The following is a 19,173-nucleotide window of genomic DNA, read 5'->3' on the forward strand; positions in this document are numbered from 1 at the left end:
AACCACAGGTCCATCTGTCTGCCTCACCTGCTCTTGAATAACAGCTGTTGCTTTGGTTTGCGGTGTGTGTGCACTTCAATGTGTCGATGCTATCGCACGTAATGCCTGAAGCGCGCGAGATCATGAAAGCTTCTAGCTATACAAGCTCAATGTTGCATGCATTTGCATCATAAAATGTCTAAATTCAAATTATAATGTGGCTTTAGGGTGTTGCGTTCTCTGCAGTGTGAATGTTAATGTTAACCGAGTAACCGTCTAAGGAAAATCTCACTGTGCGTTTTCCTCATGCTAAACTTTAAGTAACATTATACTTCCATTCAAATAAATGGGGATTTTCATGTGCCCACTGTTTGCTGTCGTGCTGTTCTGATCTTAAAACGCTTTACACTCATTTGTCTCTCTTGCTTTCAATTTCCTTCTTACTGTATCTTTGGTACTGTCTGTGTTAATTCTTAAAAGATGGACAATACGGCAAAATTGTACAGCATGCACAAGCAACTTTGCTCTCAAAGCCAAAATAATCCACCCATGAGAGAGAGAGAGAGAGAGAGAGAGAGAGAGAGAGAGAGAGAGTAGGAGATGTGTGTGTGTTGTATTGATTTCTATAACACGCAGAGGAAAGCAGGTTGATGACCTTGTGTTGGGTTGTGTCCAGCTCTCTTAGATCTCTTTATGCACTTTAAATGAAGAATAAATGCCGGCCATGAATACTGAAGCCCGGTGGACGGTCTGACAATATGTACTCGATCCAGTCCTAAACCCACATTAAACCACTCTTGATCCTGTTCTAAACTAACCTTAAGCCTGTATCAAACAAGTCAGAGTGCTTATTAAACCAGGTAGATTTATAGGAGTCAATAAGTGGGAATTGCTGAATGTGAATACAGGATTTTTCTTCATGCTTAATATAATTGATCAGATTCAATTTAAAAAAATTCACACATAGAGCAGAAATGTCTGAATCTAAACACATTACAATTGGAGTATGTATATATACCCGTTCAATTTCTTATTAATGCAATTATCTAATCAACCATGGCAGTTGCTTCAATACATTTAGGGGTGTGGTCCTGGTCAAGACAATCTCCTGAACTCCAAACTGAACATCAGAATGGGAAAGAAAGGTGATTTAAGCAATTTTGAGCGTGGCATGGTTGTTGGTGCCAGACGTGCCGGTCTGAGTATTTCACAATCTGCTCAGTTACTTGGATTTTCACGCACAACCATTTCTAGGGTTTACAAAGAATGGTGTGAAAAGGGAAAAACATCCAGTATGCGGCAGTACTGTGAAAAAAAAGCCTTGTTGATACTAGAGGTCAGAGGAGAATGGGCCGACTGATTCAAGCTGATAGAAGAGCAAATTTGACTGAAATAACCACTCGTTACAACCGAGGTATGCAGCAAAGCATTTGTGAAGCCACAACACGCACAATCTTGAGGCAGATGGGCTACAACAGCAGAAGACCTCACTGGGTACCACTCATTTCCACTACAAATAGGAAAAAGAGGCTACAATTTTCACGAGCTCACCAAAATTGGACAGTTGAAGACTGGAAAAATGTTGCCTGGTCTGATGAGTCTCGATTTCTGTTGAGACATTCAGATTGTAGAGTCAGAATTTGACATAAACAGAATGAGAACATGGATCCATCATGCCTTGTTGTGTAATGGTGTGGGGGATGTTTTCTTGTCACACTTTAGGCCCCTTAGTGCCAATTGGGCATCGTTTAAATGCCACGGCCTACCTGAGCATTGTTTCTGACCATGTCCATCCCTTTATGACCACCATGTTCTCATCCTCTGATGGCTACTTCCAGCAGGATAATGCATCGTGTCAAAAAGCTCGAATCATTTCAAATTGGTTTTTTGAACATGACAATAAGTTCACTGTACTAAAATGGCCCCCACAGTGACCAGATCTCAACCCAATAGAGCATCTTTGGGATGTTGTGGAACGGGAGCTTCGTGCCTTGGATGTGCATCCCACAAATCTCCATCAACTGCAAGATGCTATCCTATCAATATGGGCCAACATTTCTAATGAAAGCTTTCAGCACCTTGTTGCATCAATGCCACGTAGAATTAAGGCAGTTCTGAAAGTGAAAGGGGGTCGAACACAGTATTAGTACAGTATGGTGTTCCTAATAATCCTTTAGGTGAGTGTGTGTGTATATATATACAGCTGCCTGTGGTGTTTTGCCAAATAAAGAAAGAAGCAAGCAAGAGACAGACCAAATGTACACTATCAGATTTTACTGATAACAGATCTTATTGTACACGTGTAAGAAACACACGTGAGATCTGATCTGATTTAGGTCCCTTTTGAAATTTGTCTCTAAATCTTTTCATGTCTAAAATCTGCTTATCTGACCTACATCTACTGATTTTTATAGTATTGTTAATGCTCATGTTAATTGTGCACGCTTGCAATGTGTTGAACAAACTTTTCCATTTATGTAGGGGTGAGCGGGGAACAAACTAACATGGGGTTAATTGTAACACGGCTACTATATCTATACTTTTTCTCTTACTGTATTCTCTACAGATGATCTCCTGTGAATTTGTGAAAAGTTTTGATGTGTTTTGGTTCAGATATCGAACAAAGAGTGTTGTGGAGACATGTAAATTTCTTCATCTTGTGTTTTTTCGATTTCTGAGTTGGGTCTAAGTCACCAAATCTAATCTTATATTTATTTAATCACTGTTTTGTTAACTAAAACATAACAGCATTTTGAAACATGTCAGCAACTCCTAGTAACTGATGGGATTGAAAACATTTTTACACAGCGGGGTTAGTTGTAACACAGTTACTATAAAGCCTCGGGTATACAATGATAATGAAATGAAAACAATGTTAACAACTGTTAATATATCATCATGGGAAATAACTGACAAATTTACTGTACAGCTATTTATATGCATTGATGCATAATACAAGGATGGTTAGATGAAGGATCATGCATGGATGAATGGGTGGATATCTAGTCTCAGCCTCAGACGTCACGCCCACAGAATGTTGGCTAAACGTCTGATGTTTACCGTACACTTTTCTGGAAACCCTGTGGGAATGTCGAAGTCGTCTTTGATTGGTTGAAATAAACCGGATTACCAGGAGAGGCGAGTGTCGCGATTAGTTTTGGTCCCTGGAAAACAAACTCTGACGTTCCATTGAGGAAGAGAATCAGTCGTGTTCACGTAGTTAATAATGAGCAGTTATCATGATCAGCTAAACATTGTATTCTCAAAAATATGCAAAGTCCGCGGCATAGACTCTCTTAAAGACATCCAAGAGTTTTGCTTGAGGCAGTTAGTGAAGTCAAATAATTCGGTTCTGCTGAATTGCTTGTATGTGTTAAAAAGTGGAGAGATATACTTCAAACAGACGTTTAACGGGAGCGTCTCATTGGTGTGGCTGTTGATGAAGTGCACAACGTTGTTCTATGGTAAGTAATGTTGTTTATTTAGATGCTATTCGGTTGCGGCTGGTTATTTCAATGACTGACTTCGAAACGTGGCGCTAGACGAAACAAACTGTGATTGGTTGTTTAACGTCAGTCAAACAGCCTCGTGGGCGGGCTTTGTCCAGAAAAAGCAGCAAAAAATACCAGACCTTCAGTATTGAAGGTCTGGCTATGCGAGACTAGTGGATATCTATCTATTATAGGCATATATATAAACTAGATGGACCAATATAGATTTTTTTTATGCAGATGCCGATACCAATTTTTTTCATCAGCCTTAGCCGATAACCAATACAGGCTGCCGATTTTCTTGAGCCGATATTTGGACCCGATACTGCTTTTGGCTTACTCAATTTACGTCATAAAAATGACACGATGATGCCAAATGTTACAAGTCTCAATTTTAAAAAGTAACATTTATTGAACTTAAAAAAAACTATATTTAACAAATAGTAAAAATAGGTGAGGGTGGAACCATGAACTGCACTCTCCACAGTGACGAGGAACTATCAGCAAAGGATATTGATTTCTAGCACAAATATAGAAATGAGAAATAAAAAGCCGCTTTGTCCAGCTGTTAGGCCGAGCGTTCGATGTTGTCATGGAAAGGTTGGTTGTTTTTAGTCACATGACCTGCAATCACTTGCGGCTTCCAACACTCTGTCTGTAAATAATGGCGGAAAAAAACGGCGAACACAGCAGCCACGTATCGGCTGATGCCTGATGCACGTATCGGCTAATGCCGATACACATAAAATCGCCCCGATATATTGGCCGGCCGATATATCAGTCTATCACTAAACAATATCCACCTTTAGTATAGACAGTTTCATCGGACGCACGTGATACACGTCTGGATCCGAACCTTACTTCCGATTTCGTTTTTTTAATGGTCTGACTAGTTACTAAACTGATCTCTTTAGCAAATGCTTTGTCGAAAATAAATGTTTTGGTTTCCTAGGTAAAATATGTGTTGTTTTTTTGCTTGTTATATAAATAAACTACGTTTAAAGAACTTTGTTGTTATTTATTCTTAGCGGAGTTTACCGGAAGTTACATACAGACCGCGACAGCCGCTTGTTTATGTTGTTACTGCTGAAACGGTCTATATTGACAGAATTTTATTGAATTATTTGTGTTTAAACTACGTTTTCTAGAAGGTGTTAGAACAAACTCTCTGTTTGTTACAATTTACCACACCTATAGGGTAAGTTGTAACGTTTGCACTCCTGTCCCTTTCGGTGGAATTGTACGATAACAGTAGGTCACACAAACAAACTTTTAAGTGTTCATGAGTAGCAGAGATGTGTGTGTTTATTCAAAAAGTTATTTATCTAACTTAAATATTTTTTGAATGATAGAGCCAAAGCCAAAAAACGCACCGCTATCCCCTACTTCATTTTTGTTTCTGTCTAAATAAAAATGAAACATAAATTTATTCACACATTAGTAGCTGTCTCATGCCTTTCCCCTATTCTGCAACTCTGCATCCCCAATTATAAACTCGGACGTAAATGTATGCAGAGAAAGGCGAAGTTGACCGGGTTTGTCCAGGGGCCTTTTGCTGTTTTACTGATGCTCTGAACAACCTTTAGGCTCTCTCTCTCTCTCTCTCTCTCTCTCTCTCTCTCTCACAGACACAGTTTCCTCTCTTCTGTCAGTTCAGCTTGTGTCTGACAGCGTTTGTGCCTCTAGAGTTCTGCACAAAGAATATCAGATGTGAAATGTAGAAAAATGCCTCAAACATGCCGCGTCGCACACCCGGAGAGATGAAGATCAGCCGAGTGTGTCAACAGGCCGACTGCACGCTCACACAAACACGGCCTCAGCGTGTGCCGTTTAAGACAGCTGCCCATGAGGGCGAAGAGTCGTGTGTATCCCTTCTCTTAATGTCATGAAGTTCACGAGTGTGCGTGTGTGTTTGTGTTTTGCTTGTGTTGGTAGTGAGGGTCACACAGCTCTTGGGGAAATAACTGTGTGTAATTTCCCTTTATTCCTGTAGGACTTCCAGAATGATATTCATACAGACCGGAGGATTGAAATCTGGCAACGGACTGAAGGTGAACCCTAACCCGGAAACAACACTATGAAGGTGAACAAGTGTCGGTCAGTGCCTGTCCTGAGGTGAGATCAGAAACAAAGTCAATCCTGTGAACCCAAACACAGACGCTCGCTTACATCAGAATCCACCACTAGTGATGATTATGTTATCAGTTTAATCCATTTACTAATCCTGATGTTTAGAAAATTTTGAGTTAATTCAATTATATAAATACACGAAATGGAATATCGTTAAATTTTTATCTACAGTACGTTACATAACACAGTTCAAGTATTGTAATATTACACAACTTGCATGCATATACAGTACACAAAGGAGAAACATGAAGCAAATTTGCATGTATTTTTCATAAGAGACAGTCACAGAGAGAGAAAGAGAGAGAGAGACAAATGACAGAGGTTATGACACCTGCTGTGAGAAACAGATTGTGATGAGACGCAGGAGATCTTCAGTGAGGTTGAGTGTTTGTGAGATTGTAACTGTTTAGTTTGTCTGAGCGATTGTGATTCTTTTCTTGTTATTATAATAAATGAGGACAAGCACTTCTTCGGTTAACCTCTCGCACACGGCCTCACACTTTGAAACTGACAAGGACAGATAAAAATCAGTCGATGACTTTGAAAGCCACCAGATGCTTATATTTAAATCATACGCTCTATGTCTCTTCACTTTCTTATTTCGTATTGTTCACATCTTGTTCAATTCTCACAGATGTGCATTCACTTACTCTGCTAAATGGCTTGGAAAGCTGCAGAACATTCTGTGTGTGTGCGTGTGCGCATGCATGCGTGTGTACGTGCATGTTTTGAGAGATGTTGTCCATCAATCTGATTCTGAGCTGGTCTCAACGGTCTTCTACCAGAACATTACACATTACAACTCCATTCCCATAATCAATATTCACCATCTTATTTTCCACTCCAACTTTTCCACTCTTCCACAACTTTTAAACTTTTGGAAACTTGTGTCCACTGTGAGCAATCCACCCTCGCACTGACATTAAACACTGAATGGCTGACATTAAACAGTTTCACTGAACTGCTAAACACAAAACCCGGTCATGACACACACAGAGGTCAGAGGTCAGCGCGACCGGCCCCACGCTTTATACTTTTTCTTTGAGCCGGAAGGTTCCATCACCTCCTGAAAGACTGTCGGCCTGGTTTAGAAAATACAGACACTGTTTGGAAAAGGTCACACGCACATTCATTCGGTCTTGCAGCGGCTGCTGCTTGTTATTGTGTGTTGATGTGTGTACAGAAGAGATAATTATGTCTTTCTTTCACCAGCTTAACATTAGTGTCACCCAAGCAGAGAAAGCCACTTAAAATAGACGTATGGAATGAGAAAGTGCGTAATGATGAAGATTAGACCGCACGGCTCTCCTGAAGCAGAATATTACCAGCAGGTGACACCGAAAATATTTTCCTTCTTTTGTTCATGCATTTTATATTAAAACCGACATTTGAAGGGCTTCCCCAAAAAACGAAAGCTTTAACTTTGTTATGTGTACAACGCTGACAGCTGAGTACTTTATTGCTGTCTGGGACAATTCAGGGTTGCACTACAAAAAACTTTCGATCAACACAGTTTCCACCAGTATTTAGAGTTGGCCACTTGTGACAGATCACCTGTCTGTGCAAATAAAGCATTAGTTCAGACATGCCAACTTTAGAAGCACTAACATAGATAACCATAAAACTATCAGAACTTCATGATTTCAAGAGCTCTTTTGGTGTGTTAGCCAGGCGTTCACACCTTACCTGTGCCGCTGTGCGCATCAATGGGCATCTCCGTGCGCGCACTGCTCTGCATCTACCCTTTAACCCGCGCTTTAACGCACCAGAACAACAACAAAAAAAAAAACGGGCAGCTGGTGAAAAAGCAAACCTCCTTGTTGTCAATCAAACCTCATTTTAAGCAATTTTCCCAGACCAGCGAGTGTCACGCGTGATGATTAGTTTCAGTCCAAGACCTGCGCCTCGTTACGCGTTTAATCTGATGCGCATCTGTCCCATCCACGCCATGCAGACTGAAATAGCAGAGCACTTGATCAGCGCCCAATCCACTTTTAATCGATTTGTGCAATAATCAATCATCTTATGAGTGCACGTGGAATCGATTTTTTAATGATCATCCGTCGTAAGTGAATCTTACAGGAATCATTAAGATTTAAAAAATAGCAAATTAAGGTTAAGAGGGAAAACGGGAACGACCGACGCGTCGCGACGCGCTTTGATTTTCAATGAGATCAGAAATCTGATCAATTTCACTCTCGTGTTCTGATCCATGAATGGAGCAAAAGAGGAGAAAATCTGTTTTGTATTAGAAAGCTCCCAACACATAAGATTACAGATGCAAAAATTGCATTTCAATTAATTACAATTAATCCATATTCGGATATTTAAGGAATGTGTTCAAAAAACCATTGTCTGATATTATTCGTTTTTGTAGAAGTGTCGTGTCATCTGCATATGGGTATTAAGACATTTAATTAATTTGTGTCTTTTGCGGTCAAGTCGGGGTCATAAAGCTTCTGGTTTTGCGCGATCGTCTTTATATAGTTATAAGAGAACTAGAATGAAAATGGAGATTTATTTTGGAAACGAAAGATGAAAGTGCCAGCTGAAGTACATGATTTTATTTAAACTTTATGGCAATTCAACCTTTATTCAGTAAAAAAAAAACTAGAATGCGCATTATAGACAATTAACTCTCCTATGCGTAAAATGGCATTGCTCTGCGTAATGCAACAAAAACGTTTGCGAGGATTGATCGATATTAATGCTCCGTGTTGTTTATATCACAAGCATTTAATGGATAATAAACGAGGTGTGTGAATGCTGTGAAACTGAGTGCAAATCAAGCATCAGATGATCATTGAGGTTTGTTCATCACATCAGCTGGAGATATGAATCAGTTTTGCCGACGCACGCACGCACCCGTACAGTCTTTCCTTGAATTATTCAGGGCAGATATATAACGGACCATTTAGATTGTGTATCGGTTAAATAATAATCTGTTCAGTGATTGTGGGTTTGAAATATGTCGTGTTAAAGTTGCTCTAGGTTTTAATTTGTCTGCGCAAAAACTTAATTAACGCAGTTACGCAATTCACGTCCTTTAATACCCTTGTTGGAAGTTTTGGAAACAATAAAAAAGACTGACTGCGAGAGACTGAATAAAGCCAAATCTAGAACAATTTTATATTGATTTGTGCGTGAGTCCCGTCAGATTTCAGTCGGTGCGCAAACGGGATGATTGAGACGGTTTGCGCTTTAGGATGTAAAAGCTTTACTGGTAAAATCCTAAAAGGACCTGAAGAGTGGGTTTCAGGATTGATTATGTTATAAACCATGTAAGGGGGTCTCAAAACAGTTCAATCAAAGCAACGGAGAGATTAAACCTGCTGGGTAACATCGATTTTTGGTTCAGTAGAACATTACACACTCCAAAATACCTGGGATGAACCGACTGACTGTGTAGATATTAACCCAGCAACGTGAGATAAACTAAAACTACCCAACAAGGTAAAAAAACTGAATTGTTTGAATTGTTTCAAAATTCAAAGTTTTAAAGGCAGTATGGATTGTTTGAAAATTCTGAGGTATTTGTAATTTCCTTCTTGCGCGTTCATTCGCCTGGTCTCATGAAAACAACAGATCTGTTCTGCTTCTCCGTGTTGTGCGCTGTAAAGAATTTTCTCAAACATTCGCCAAGTGAACAAGTAAAATGCAGCAGACAAGTGTGTTACCACAAGAAAAGCGCGCGCAGTTCTGTGGAGACTCTCACCTACCTGCTCTCAGTCGCTCTCGGGGTCTTCGCTCTCCGGGTCGCAGGTGGTCTGTGGGTCCGTTTGGTCACGCAGCTGGACGTCTGAGGACATGATGCTGGACGGCTGGAGCTCTTCTCGTGGGTGAACGGGAAATGAGGAGTGGAGCTGAGGAGCGGAGAACAGGAGGGAGGGGAGGAGACGCAGGAGGACCCTTTCCAGCATCATTCTAACATCTCATCAACACACTTCACTTTACACGCGAGGAGGGGACGCGTAAGACATGTATAACGGTTTAACACACACGCATACATGCGTTTATGCAACACACTGCACTGCTAAAATGCCGCTTATTACTTATAGCAAATAAGATTCATGTGATGTTTACGCATAGAGTAGCTAATATTTAAAATGAATGAGTACCACTATTCGTGTTTTATGTTTGACGGAATGGGGTTCAGCACCATGGACAGCGCGGGTGGGTCGATACGATCGGCGAGCCGCGCGTTAACGCGCTCCAACGCTTCTGGATTAAACGGGATTTGAGCTTCGTGCTCAAACGTGCCATGACTGCGCAGCGCGCGCGTCCCAGGAGATTTGTGTCGACACTAAAGCATGAAAACCTTTTGGCGAAAAATGTACCGCTGCGCCTGATGTGTAACGCTAATCCCCTTACACAAGAGTACTGTGGCGGTACCATGGTATTAGAAGGTAATACCGTGGTACTGGATTATTGCTGTATTCATATACTATTGTGATTGAATGTATTTCAAAGAATACAATATAATTAGCATGATAAAGTCCAAAAACATTGTGAACATCATCCAGAAAATCCACTGGAGTATGAAACTTTGATATATCATGATTACCACATTCATATGCAATTCTATTTACACACAAAAATGTACTTCAAAGAGTATCATCCATTACGCATGGAATTACCATGGTACCGTGTCCAAAACAATTTTCACAAAGCCTAACATCAGATTAGAGTTTATAGCGTCAGGATCAAAGCAGCTCTGAAATGAGACTAATGTGTTCAGTGTGTTTATTCAGGTGTTGGAGGTCTCTTCCAAAAACATCCTGCCATTATTACCATATAAATATACTAGGAACGACATGGAAATAGGAACGTATACATTTGGAAACTACCAAACCACTTGGACTTCCCAGTACCAATACGTGCATTTGATAATAATCCAGTATTGCACTGATATATCTAAACACTGAAACATGATACAACCACTGTGTTGTGTGTCTGTGTGCATTTGATGGGTTTTTTAAGCATGAATGCACCTGACATAGATTGCAGAGTGCTTTAAGATGTGAAGATTATACTGACATCTACTGGAGAATTCTCTCTCTCTTTCTCTCTCTCTCTCTCTCTGTCTATGTAAAATCATTGTGTGTGTGTGGTTTATGTCTGGTTGTTAAATGCTCAGTGTCTGCAGTCGTACACTGAACTCATTCTCTATCCACATCATGTCAATAAATTGACTCGATGTAGTTTGTCTGTTAAATGTGTGTTCAAACATGCGTAACATGTAAGTGCTGGCAGTGATAGAAAGACATTGTGTTTTTCATTAATGATGTTGTGTTGTATTTGTTTAATGAGCGGGGAAAAGAAGTGTTTGAGAGTTTGATGAGTAAGAGACAAAGTTGTTAGTTTGATCTCTGCGTTTAATTAGCGCCCGTGGTTTTTGATTCTCCACCGCATATCTGCATTATTTCACGTTGCCAATTTAGCCCACGCTGTCGAGCCGAGGCCGACGGTGTCTGTGTGAAGGATACGTACGTCTGTACAGCCGCAGTCCGATTAATTGACAGCTGCTAATAGAAGAGCCTCTGTTTTTACAGCTCGGCGCCTCTCATTTAGTCAAGACGAAGCACACAATGCCTGCGTACAATCAGTGCTGTTCCTCTCACAGCGATAGCTTTGTCTGCAGCCTGAGAAATCCAGAATGTAGGAATGAGAGAGACAGAGAGGAAAAGACAGGCGGAATGATTGTGTGATTGTCTCAGTTTAAATGGACTGTCTGTCAACCGTCTGTCACTCTCACCGGGGGCTAAGGGATCAGTTGGAGATCAGGACTAATAGAAATCATGAAAGGAATTTTTGGGACCTGTTATGGCTGTAAGTAAGCCTTGTGTCTGAGTGTGAGACGGTCTTGCATTAACATAGTGGTGTTGTTTGCTAAGGCTTAGGGATTCAAACTTAGGGATAAGGTTAGGGATTCAAACAAACCTCTAATCTAAAGTATTAAAGTTTGGTCCTGCACTGTTTGCAATAGATTTTATTGCCCTATAGACAATAAAGTGCAAAAATCGAACAAAACTGAATATCGTAGAATTTGCTTTTTTGACTTCGGTCATCTTAAGACTTGGGTAGCAACATCAGTTGCATATACAGTAGACTGTTTCAGCAGTAACAACCAAGGCTTTGAACCAGTTCACGGAACGAAACCGAAACCAGAAGCTTTCAAAAAATATATGTTGCGGAACAGAATCGTTTATTTAAAATAATGGTAACTGGGTTAATACCGTTATTTTTTTGTTCTTTAATAAAGATTTCTGTGCAATATGACTCTGTGAAGTTCCGGTCGTCGTTGACTCATCGGAGAAATGAAAAGGTTGCATGCCTACTCAAGCCCAAGTCTCTAATGCTCAATCATAAGAGGTCAATATTGTAGGCTACCAAGTATCTCAAGATGTTTGTTTTTTTAATACTGATTAGTGGTAACGGATCGCAGTTGATACGTGATCCTTACAGATCACGACCCACGGTTCGGCTCGCATGCGTTTTGCGGATTAATACGCAAATTTAAACAAGGTGAAAGTTGATCATTTGCACGTTTCAAAGGCTTGCAAATGTTAACACTTAAGTGATTTTAAACAGTTTTACTGCAAAAAGATGCTTAAGTGAAAAATTTTCTGTACGCACAGATGCACATGCGGTTGAATGTGTCCGGTCCAACTCCAATCAAATGTGATTATCCCTTTGCCCTTCAAAGATCAGAACTCTTGATGTATAAACTTAAGAGAGAGTTGCGCTGCTGTCTCATACCTGTACTGTAGACCATTAAAATACATTTGGCGAATAAAGCACTGAAAAACAACGTAATTTTCTCTTTATGTGGAGCGACTGTTTATGCTGCTTTTCTTCCCGAAGCGCCGTTTGGAATTTGTCCTCTGTCTGTGTCTGCGCCACTGATCTATATAAATGACTGGATTGCGCATGACGTCACACTTGTGAAGCCACCGCGCCGCCATGTTGGTATACCCAAACGTTCTATTAAATCAATGGAAGTTATCAGACTTTAATGATAAAACATCAGTTATTATACATTCATCTTCATTACAAGTTACCCAAACTTGTTCAGAGAAATAACGCTGACCGTGTAGCTGAATGTCAAAAAATTTGTATTTATACCCGTGTCATTAACAGAATGCAGCAGACACACTCACCTTAACGGTTTTTATAAATCCATTATCCTGCCCGAATAAAACATAAACATTGCAAATAACACCAGAATTAAAAAATAATTTACGTACTAGGGGTGGAACGGTACACACAAGTCCCGGTTTGGTTCGTACCTCGGTTCAGGCTTCACGGTTCGATTCACTTTCGGTACAATGGAGGAAAAAAGCAAAACAAAAATGAAGAAGGCATTTTTTTTAAGCTAATCTTAAAAACATAGGTGTCCTTATCAGTGTTATTTTGAGATGTCATGAATATGAACTGAAATGCATTTAACATACAATCTCGTATTTCAAAAATATATACCACTTTAAGTAATCTTGTAATCATCTTTCATAAAAATAGGGGATCAAATGTATTACAAGTGTTACCTAAATACAATTTTAAAATACATTTTTGGCCTAATATCATATTAATGTACTAAAGAACAAAAAATAGGCTTTTAGGATGAATTAATAGGTTTGTACGACTTCACGAGGCGCTGCAATAAACGACAAGTGGATGACGTCAGAGTAACGCGAGAGCGATTTTAAATCAGCCTCCTCTGCAAGATTTCTTGCGGTACTCTGACGCTGATGGCGCTGCGTAAAGTTTAGCACACTTAAAAAAACTGAAAACAGCTGAACTCGACATAACTGCCCGGCGTATGCCTGTTGTATATAGCATGACAATTTATCTCCTACTTCTCAGCGTGAGAAATACAAAGTGTGGCATTTGAACTGACTGAAATGCGTGTTTGTCAAGGTGAATGTGTGAGACTTGAGAGCCCTGATTAGATGTATTTCCACTCACATACCTAACAACTGCTGAACAACGCCGACGCACAGTCCTCGTCTTTTCCACCACTCTCTCGCCTGTACTATTGTAACTGACTGGAAAACTGAAGTTTTGCCAAACTTGCGATCTTAAAGGGGCCGGCGGATCCTCACCACCATTTGCCATACTCGCTGTCGCTGCTATTTCACTCACTGGACCGTGAACCTGACAAAAAACTGCAGAGTGCCAGAATGTAGACGGTCTCTGATAGAGCGCATACATAGGTGGAGCTCGGCTGCATCGGCGCCAATCAGAGCTTCAGAGCTAAAGCGGGGCAACAGATTAGCTGTCCATAAAGATCCCGCGGATCTAACAATAGTTCCGCATTACATTAATTATTTTGCACGCAAGTTTTTTTTATTTTCATACCGTGTATTCTCCGTTTAAATTCATGCACCGAACCGTGACCCCCGTACCGATTCGGTTCAAAACGAATACATGTATTGTTCCACCCCTATTACGTACACATATCGTAAAATTAATCTTGTGTGACTGATACACTGTAAAGGGGGTAAATTTAGATCATGATTTTGAATGGAAGTCAATGATGCCTTCTGCCGGTTGGGTATACCAAGATGGCCGCTCGAACTCTGCGCTGGCTTCACCTCACGCGGTTAGGTTAAGCGTTCTATGCGCAATCCAGTCATTTATATAAATCAGTGGTCTGCGCGTGTGTTTAAGTGCACTTAAAAGTGCATACACGGAGAGACGCGTTTCAAAAAGCAAGCGAACAGTCTTTCTGTTCTTGACAGGACACATACAAATAAAATGATCTCAAAATACCACATTATTCTTTTTCTAATAAAAACATTTGTTTAAGTTGTTTGCCTATAAACGACATGGCAGAAATTGTCCTTGTCTTAATTCATGTATAATGCTGAAATGTAGGCATGTCAGAATTACAGTTATGCCGCTTACATAATGTAGCCTTTTTTTAATGTTTGATGACCAGATAGAGACTTAAGGAAAATTATGTAGAGTAATAATTTAAGTTTAATGTCCTAATGATCAGCCTACTTATTTGTATGTCCCACAGCTGACATGGAACGTTATTAACCGGTTCAGGAACTTTATTATTTTTTTGTTCTAACCGGTTCAGGAACGTCAATTTTAGGATTGAACCGAAAACCAGAAACGTTAAAATACTGTTTCTGTTCGGAACGAATCAATTGGGAAAAAATCTGGTTCAAAACCCTGGCCTACTTATTTGTATGTCCCACAGCTGACATGGAACGTTATTAACCGGTTCGGGAACTTATTTTTTTTAGTTCTAACCGGTTCAGGAACGTAAATTTTAAGGTTGAACCAAAACCCGGAAACGTTCAAAGCCCTGGTAACAACATGTTACAAGTGGCTTTCGTGGAACAAACGTGACTTCCGGTAAATTCTGCGAAGAATCAATACCAACAGAGTCGTTTATTTCTGATAACAAGCTAAATAAACAACATGTAGATTACCTTAATTCAAATCGTAGATAAAGCGTATCAAAAAGTACACTAAGCTAATGTTACTGTGTAAAATGTGTACTATATAATGTAAAAGAGGACGTTTCAAGACTTTTTTAAGATATAAAATCAATCCCCAGAGTACATATGTCAAGTTTTAGCTCAAAATACCATATAAATAATTTATTATAGCATGTTAAACTGCAAAAATGTGCCGTTTTGAGGTATTTCCTTTAAAATCCAAATGAGCTGATCTCTGCACACAATGGCAGTGCTGTGGTTGGATAGTGCAGATTAAGAGGCGGTATTACCCCCTTCTGACATCACAGGGGGAGCCAAATTTTAATTACCTATTTTTTAACATGCTTGCAGAAAATGGTTTACCAAAACTTAGTTACTGGGTTGATAGAAGCACTGGGGACCCAATTATAGCACTTAAACATGGAAAAGTCAGATTTTTGTCATATGTCCCCTTTAACTACAGATCGGCTGCCAAACCTCCCTTCACATAGCGTTGATCGCCGTCTTCCCTTATTTTGATAAAACCAAAACATTTGTTATTTTTGACGAGGTATTTGTTCCAGGGTTTAGTTAAGCCACTAGCCAGACAATTAAACAAATAGAGATTGGAAGTTCAACCGCGTTCAATGAATAGTAACCCTATAATAATGCCCTATAGTAACCACGCTACTGTATCAACACCGTGACAACCCTGTCAGGTTGAGCCTCCACCTCATCTGAGCATCATGCAATTTTATTCAGAAAAAGAAAAAATCTTGCATTTGACTGCAGTTGACTGCGTTTCTTGTATAACAAATAGGTTTAATAATATTCAATCTCATCTGCATGTGTCTGTGTAAGGTTTATGAGTGGGCCGCTCACACACACACACACACACACACACACACACACACACACACACACACACACACACACACACACACACACACACACACACACGCATCTACGCGGGCACACACACACACACACACACACACACACACACTAATGTCTCTCAGTCTGAATGGAACCCTGGGGAGAAGTCGTGCAAACCTGCGGATGATCCACATGCTCCATCAATGTGTCTCCGGAGTCTCTCTCTTTCTCTCTGTGACGTGTTCAAGTGCAGCTTAATTCTTGCCTTTTAGCGGCAGTAAACAGTGCAGCGGATTAGAGAAGAGCCTGATCGATGTCTGCCATAAGAAAGCAAAACACAAATAAACAACACTCCATAAACACAGACACACACACGTTTATAAAGAGAGAGAGAGAGAGAGAGAGAGAGAGAGAGAGAGAGAGAGAGAGATGCTCCTTCTGAATTGCTTTAAAATCCCTCATTTAGACACAACTTCACCTCTAAATGTCTCCAAATGGATTTGTATTTGTGAAGAGTAATAACACGGCACTGGGTCTTATAGCTCTTTTAAACCTAGTTATTTATATTCAGGTCACAAGTTTTAGGTTAGTTTGGTTGTTTGAAGGTTAAAGGAATAAAATTGAAATAGTTTATTCACCCTCATGCTTCAAACGCTTGTAGAACAAATGTTGTAAGATGTTTGGCATTGTCAGGTTACAAAAATCACCATAACGGTGCCATAATTGCTCCGTATGTCTTCTGAAGCATGTGTGATAGCTGCGCGTGAGGAGCGAACTCAAATTGAGGTCATACTTCACTGAAAATTAGGTTTTGAATGACGTACACGCTGACAGAATGTTCACTGTCTGGGTGAATATGTATGTAAATGTTTATCCTGGAGCCGGTGTTCAGATCCACGCTGTGGTCTTGGGTGCAGGTTGCATCATTCTGTGCTGCTGAACGGAGACAGAAATTGGTCTCGGATAGAAAACCGAACTTCCTTCACAGTGGCAATAAAGAAGCAGCTGTGCACACATCCAGCCGTTTGCCATAAATCTCTACAGGCTACTCATTCACATATTAATATTTAAAGAAGTAGCCAAGTCTTTTTGGGAATGCTATAGGAACACACGCACACACTTCTTCCTCTGTTAAGTGATTCTGTTTTTCAGAGATCCATTTGTTAGGCTACTGCTGAATAATGTCAGCGCAGTAATGTGTGCGTTGTACAGTATGTCTTGTCAATGAGGACATCTGCATTCATTTCTGTTCAAAGTAAACCCAGTTCTGAACTATTAGGGGGAAGATGGGGTTTTGATTAAAGGGACATTTTCCAGCTCCCCTATAGAGTTAACATTTGATTTGTACCGTTTTGGAACCCATTCAGCTGATCTCCGGGTCTGGCGGTACCACTTTGTTTGGCATAATCCATCGAATCTGATTAGACCGTTAGCATCGCGCTAAAAAATAACCAAAGAGTTTCAATATCTTTCCTATTTAAACTTGACTCTTCTGTAGTTACATCGTGTACTAAGACCGACAGAAAATTGAAAGCTAACTACAAAAGGGTCAAGTTTTAAATAGGACAAATATTGAAACTTTTTGGTTATTTTTAGCACAATGCTAATGGTCTAATCAAATTTAATGGATTGTGCTAAGCTATGGCTGAATGGATTCCAAAACGGTAAAAAACTAATGTTTAACTCTAGGGCAGCTGAAAAATTAGCATATTTTCAAAAAAAGTATCCAGGATTAGGCCTTAGTCATTTGTTTGGCGGAAGAGTAATATTTGTACTAATATAATTACAACTTATTTGTGTTTTATTTTATGAAATCCTGCTATGCATATGAAATAACGTTTTATAAAAGCAATAAGCCCCGCGAAGCAGTGGTGTTAAGGGGGTCGCACACCGGACGCGCAGCTCAGCGTCGCATCGAGTCAGATACCGTCTACTTCAAAATGCAAAATATACATTAGCAGCCAATGTTAATCGTTGGTGATTTGGGACAAATATGATGTTATTTAATGTTAAACTATGTGAGTGATGCTCTGTGGTGCGACAGGGATTTGAGCAACTTCCTGAGTTGTAGCTGGGCACCACGGACAGGCACCACCTGGCAGCGCCGATGTGCATATACTCATAGAAAACAATGTGTTCAATTTTTTAGAACGGCGTTGCGCGGCGCTGAGCTGCGCGTCCGGTGTGCGAGCCCCTTTACAGTGCATTTTATAACAGCTAAGGGGGTTTTACAACGCCCCTTAGCTGTTATAAAATGCACTGGTAACCCACTGCTTCTTGGGGCTTATTGCTTTATTTTAATCTGGGACTAGGATAAACCCTGTCCTGGAAATGGCCCCTAAAAGATTGTATGACTCTAACAGTGACGAGAGACAAAGTGTTTGAATGTAAATTGTTTGAAAACTGACATTTTAAAGAAAAACACATTCATTTATCTTTAAAGCAAAACATTTAATATAAGGTTTGTTAGGTTTCAAATGTTCAAACTGTTTCAAATATAAAACTTTGTTAGATTGCTCCGATATATAAGTGTGATTAATGTTAAGCTTTGAAAAGGTTTCTGCATACTAATTTTACTATTATTAATTGGGCCTTTCCTCAAGAGAAAAATCTGAGAAATCAGGAGATTAAAGTCTCCATTTGCATCCGTTCTGATCCGCTGAACCGGTGGAGCGTGCCGCTAGCATGCTTTAGTCTGTAGTCATTATAATTAGCTTTACGTATAAGCAATAGAGATCTACGGTGTGTCCTCATTTAGATTTAGATTTTCATTTAGTGAAACTTTTTTAGCCTGTGAAATGGTTGCTTATCCCAAAGCCAGACAACAAGAAGTGAGACATCACACCTGTCTCATAGCATTAACCTCTCTCTGTCTCACACAAACACACTCAGGCACCTGTAAATCTGCCCTACAGCAGTCAGATCTGCTCATTTTACATCAGTAATACATCTCATCTTCAGCTGCATTTAATGTTTACAGGTGAAGTACCTCTGGTATTATGCAGGATCCAATAGATAAGGGGTTAAAAAGACAACAACAGCACACAAACTGAATGAAATGCTTATCACAAACTGTTTCACATTCACTGTGCGTGTGCATGTGTGCGTGTGTAAAGTGCCTTTGTAACTCTGTTCTATGTGTCTCTCATGTTCCATTAGTGTCACCATTGTTTCTACTAAATCAAAGCTGTTTACATTCACCAGGGACACACACACACAAACACACACAATAGATAATATACAGTAACTTTGATCTCAACACT

The 19,173-nt window shown here is 39.9% G+C and overlaps 1 protein-coding gene and 1 long non-coding RNA gene across 4 annotated transcripts in view; one reads left to right on the forward strand and one right to left on the reverse strand.

Moving 5' to 3' along the window:
• Positions 1-9,952, reverse strand: part of chrm2a (cholinergic receptor, muscarinic 2a) — a 99,101-nt gene extending 89,149 nt beyond the window's left edge. The window contains exon 1 of one of the 2 annotated variants that reach the window (XM_055190262.2): positions 9,316-9,952. The gene's annotated coding sequence lies outside the window, so the exon portion shown is untranslated. The remainder of the gene's footprint in view (positions 1-9,315) is intronic. The other variant, XM_055190261.2, reaches the window with a different exon arrangement.
• LOC129432062 (uncharacterized) overlaps positions 1-19,173 on the forward strand; it is a 139,267-nt gene that overhangs the window by 84,489 nt on the left and 35,605 nt on the right. For both annotated transcript variants that reach the window (XR_008639996.2, XR_012368339.1), the window contains exon 6: positions 5,464-5,585. This is a non-coding gene — a long non-coding RNA (uncharacterized lncRNA). The remainder of the gene's footprint in view (positions 1-5,463; positions 5,586-19,173) is intronic.

This window comes from Misgurnus anguillicaudatus, chromosome 1 (genome assembly GCF_027580225.2).
Source record: "Misgurnus anguillicaudatus chromosome 1, ASM2758022v2, whole genome shotgun sequence".
In the NCBI taxonomy this organism is placed as follows: domain Eukaryota; kingdom Metazoa; phylum Chordata; class Actinopteri; order Cypriniformes; family Cobitidae; genus Misgurnus; species Misgurnus anguillicaudatus.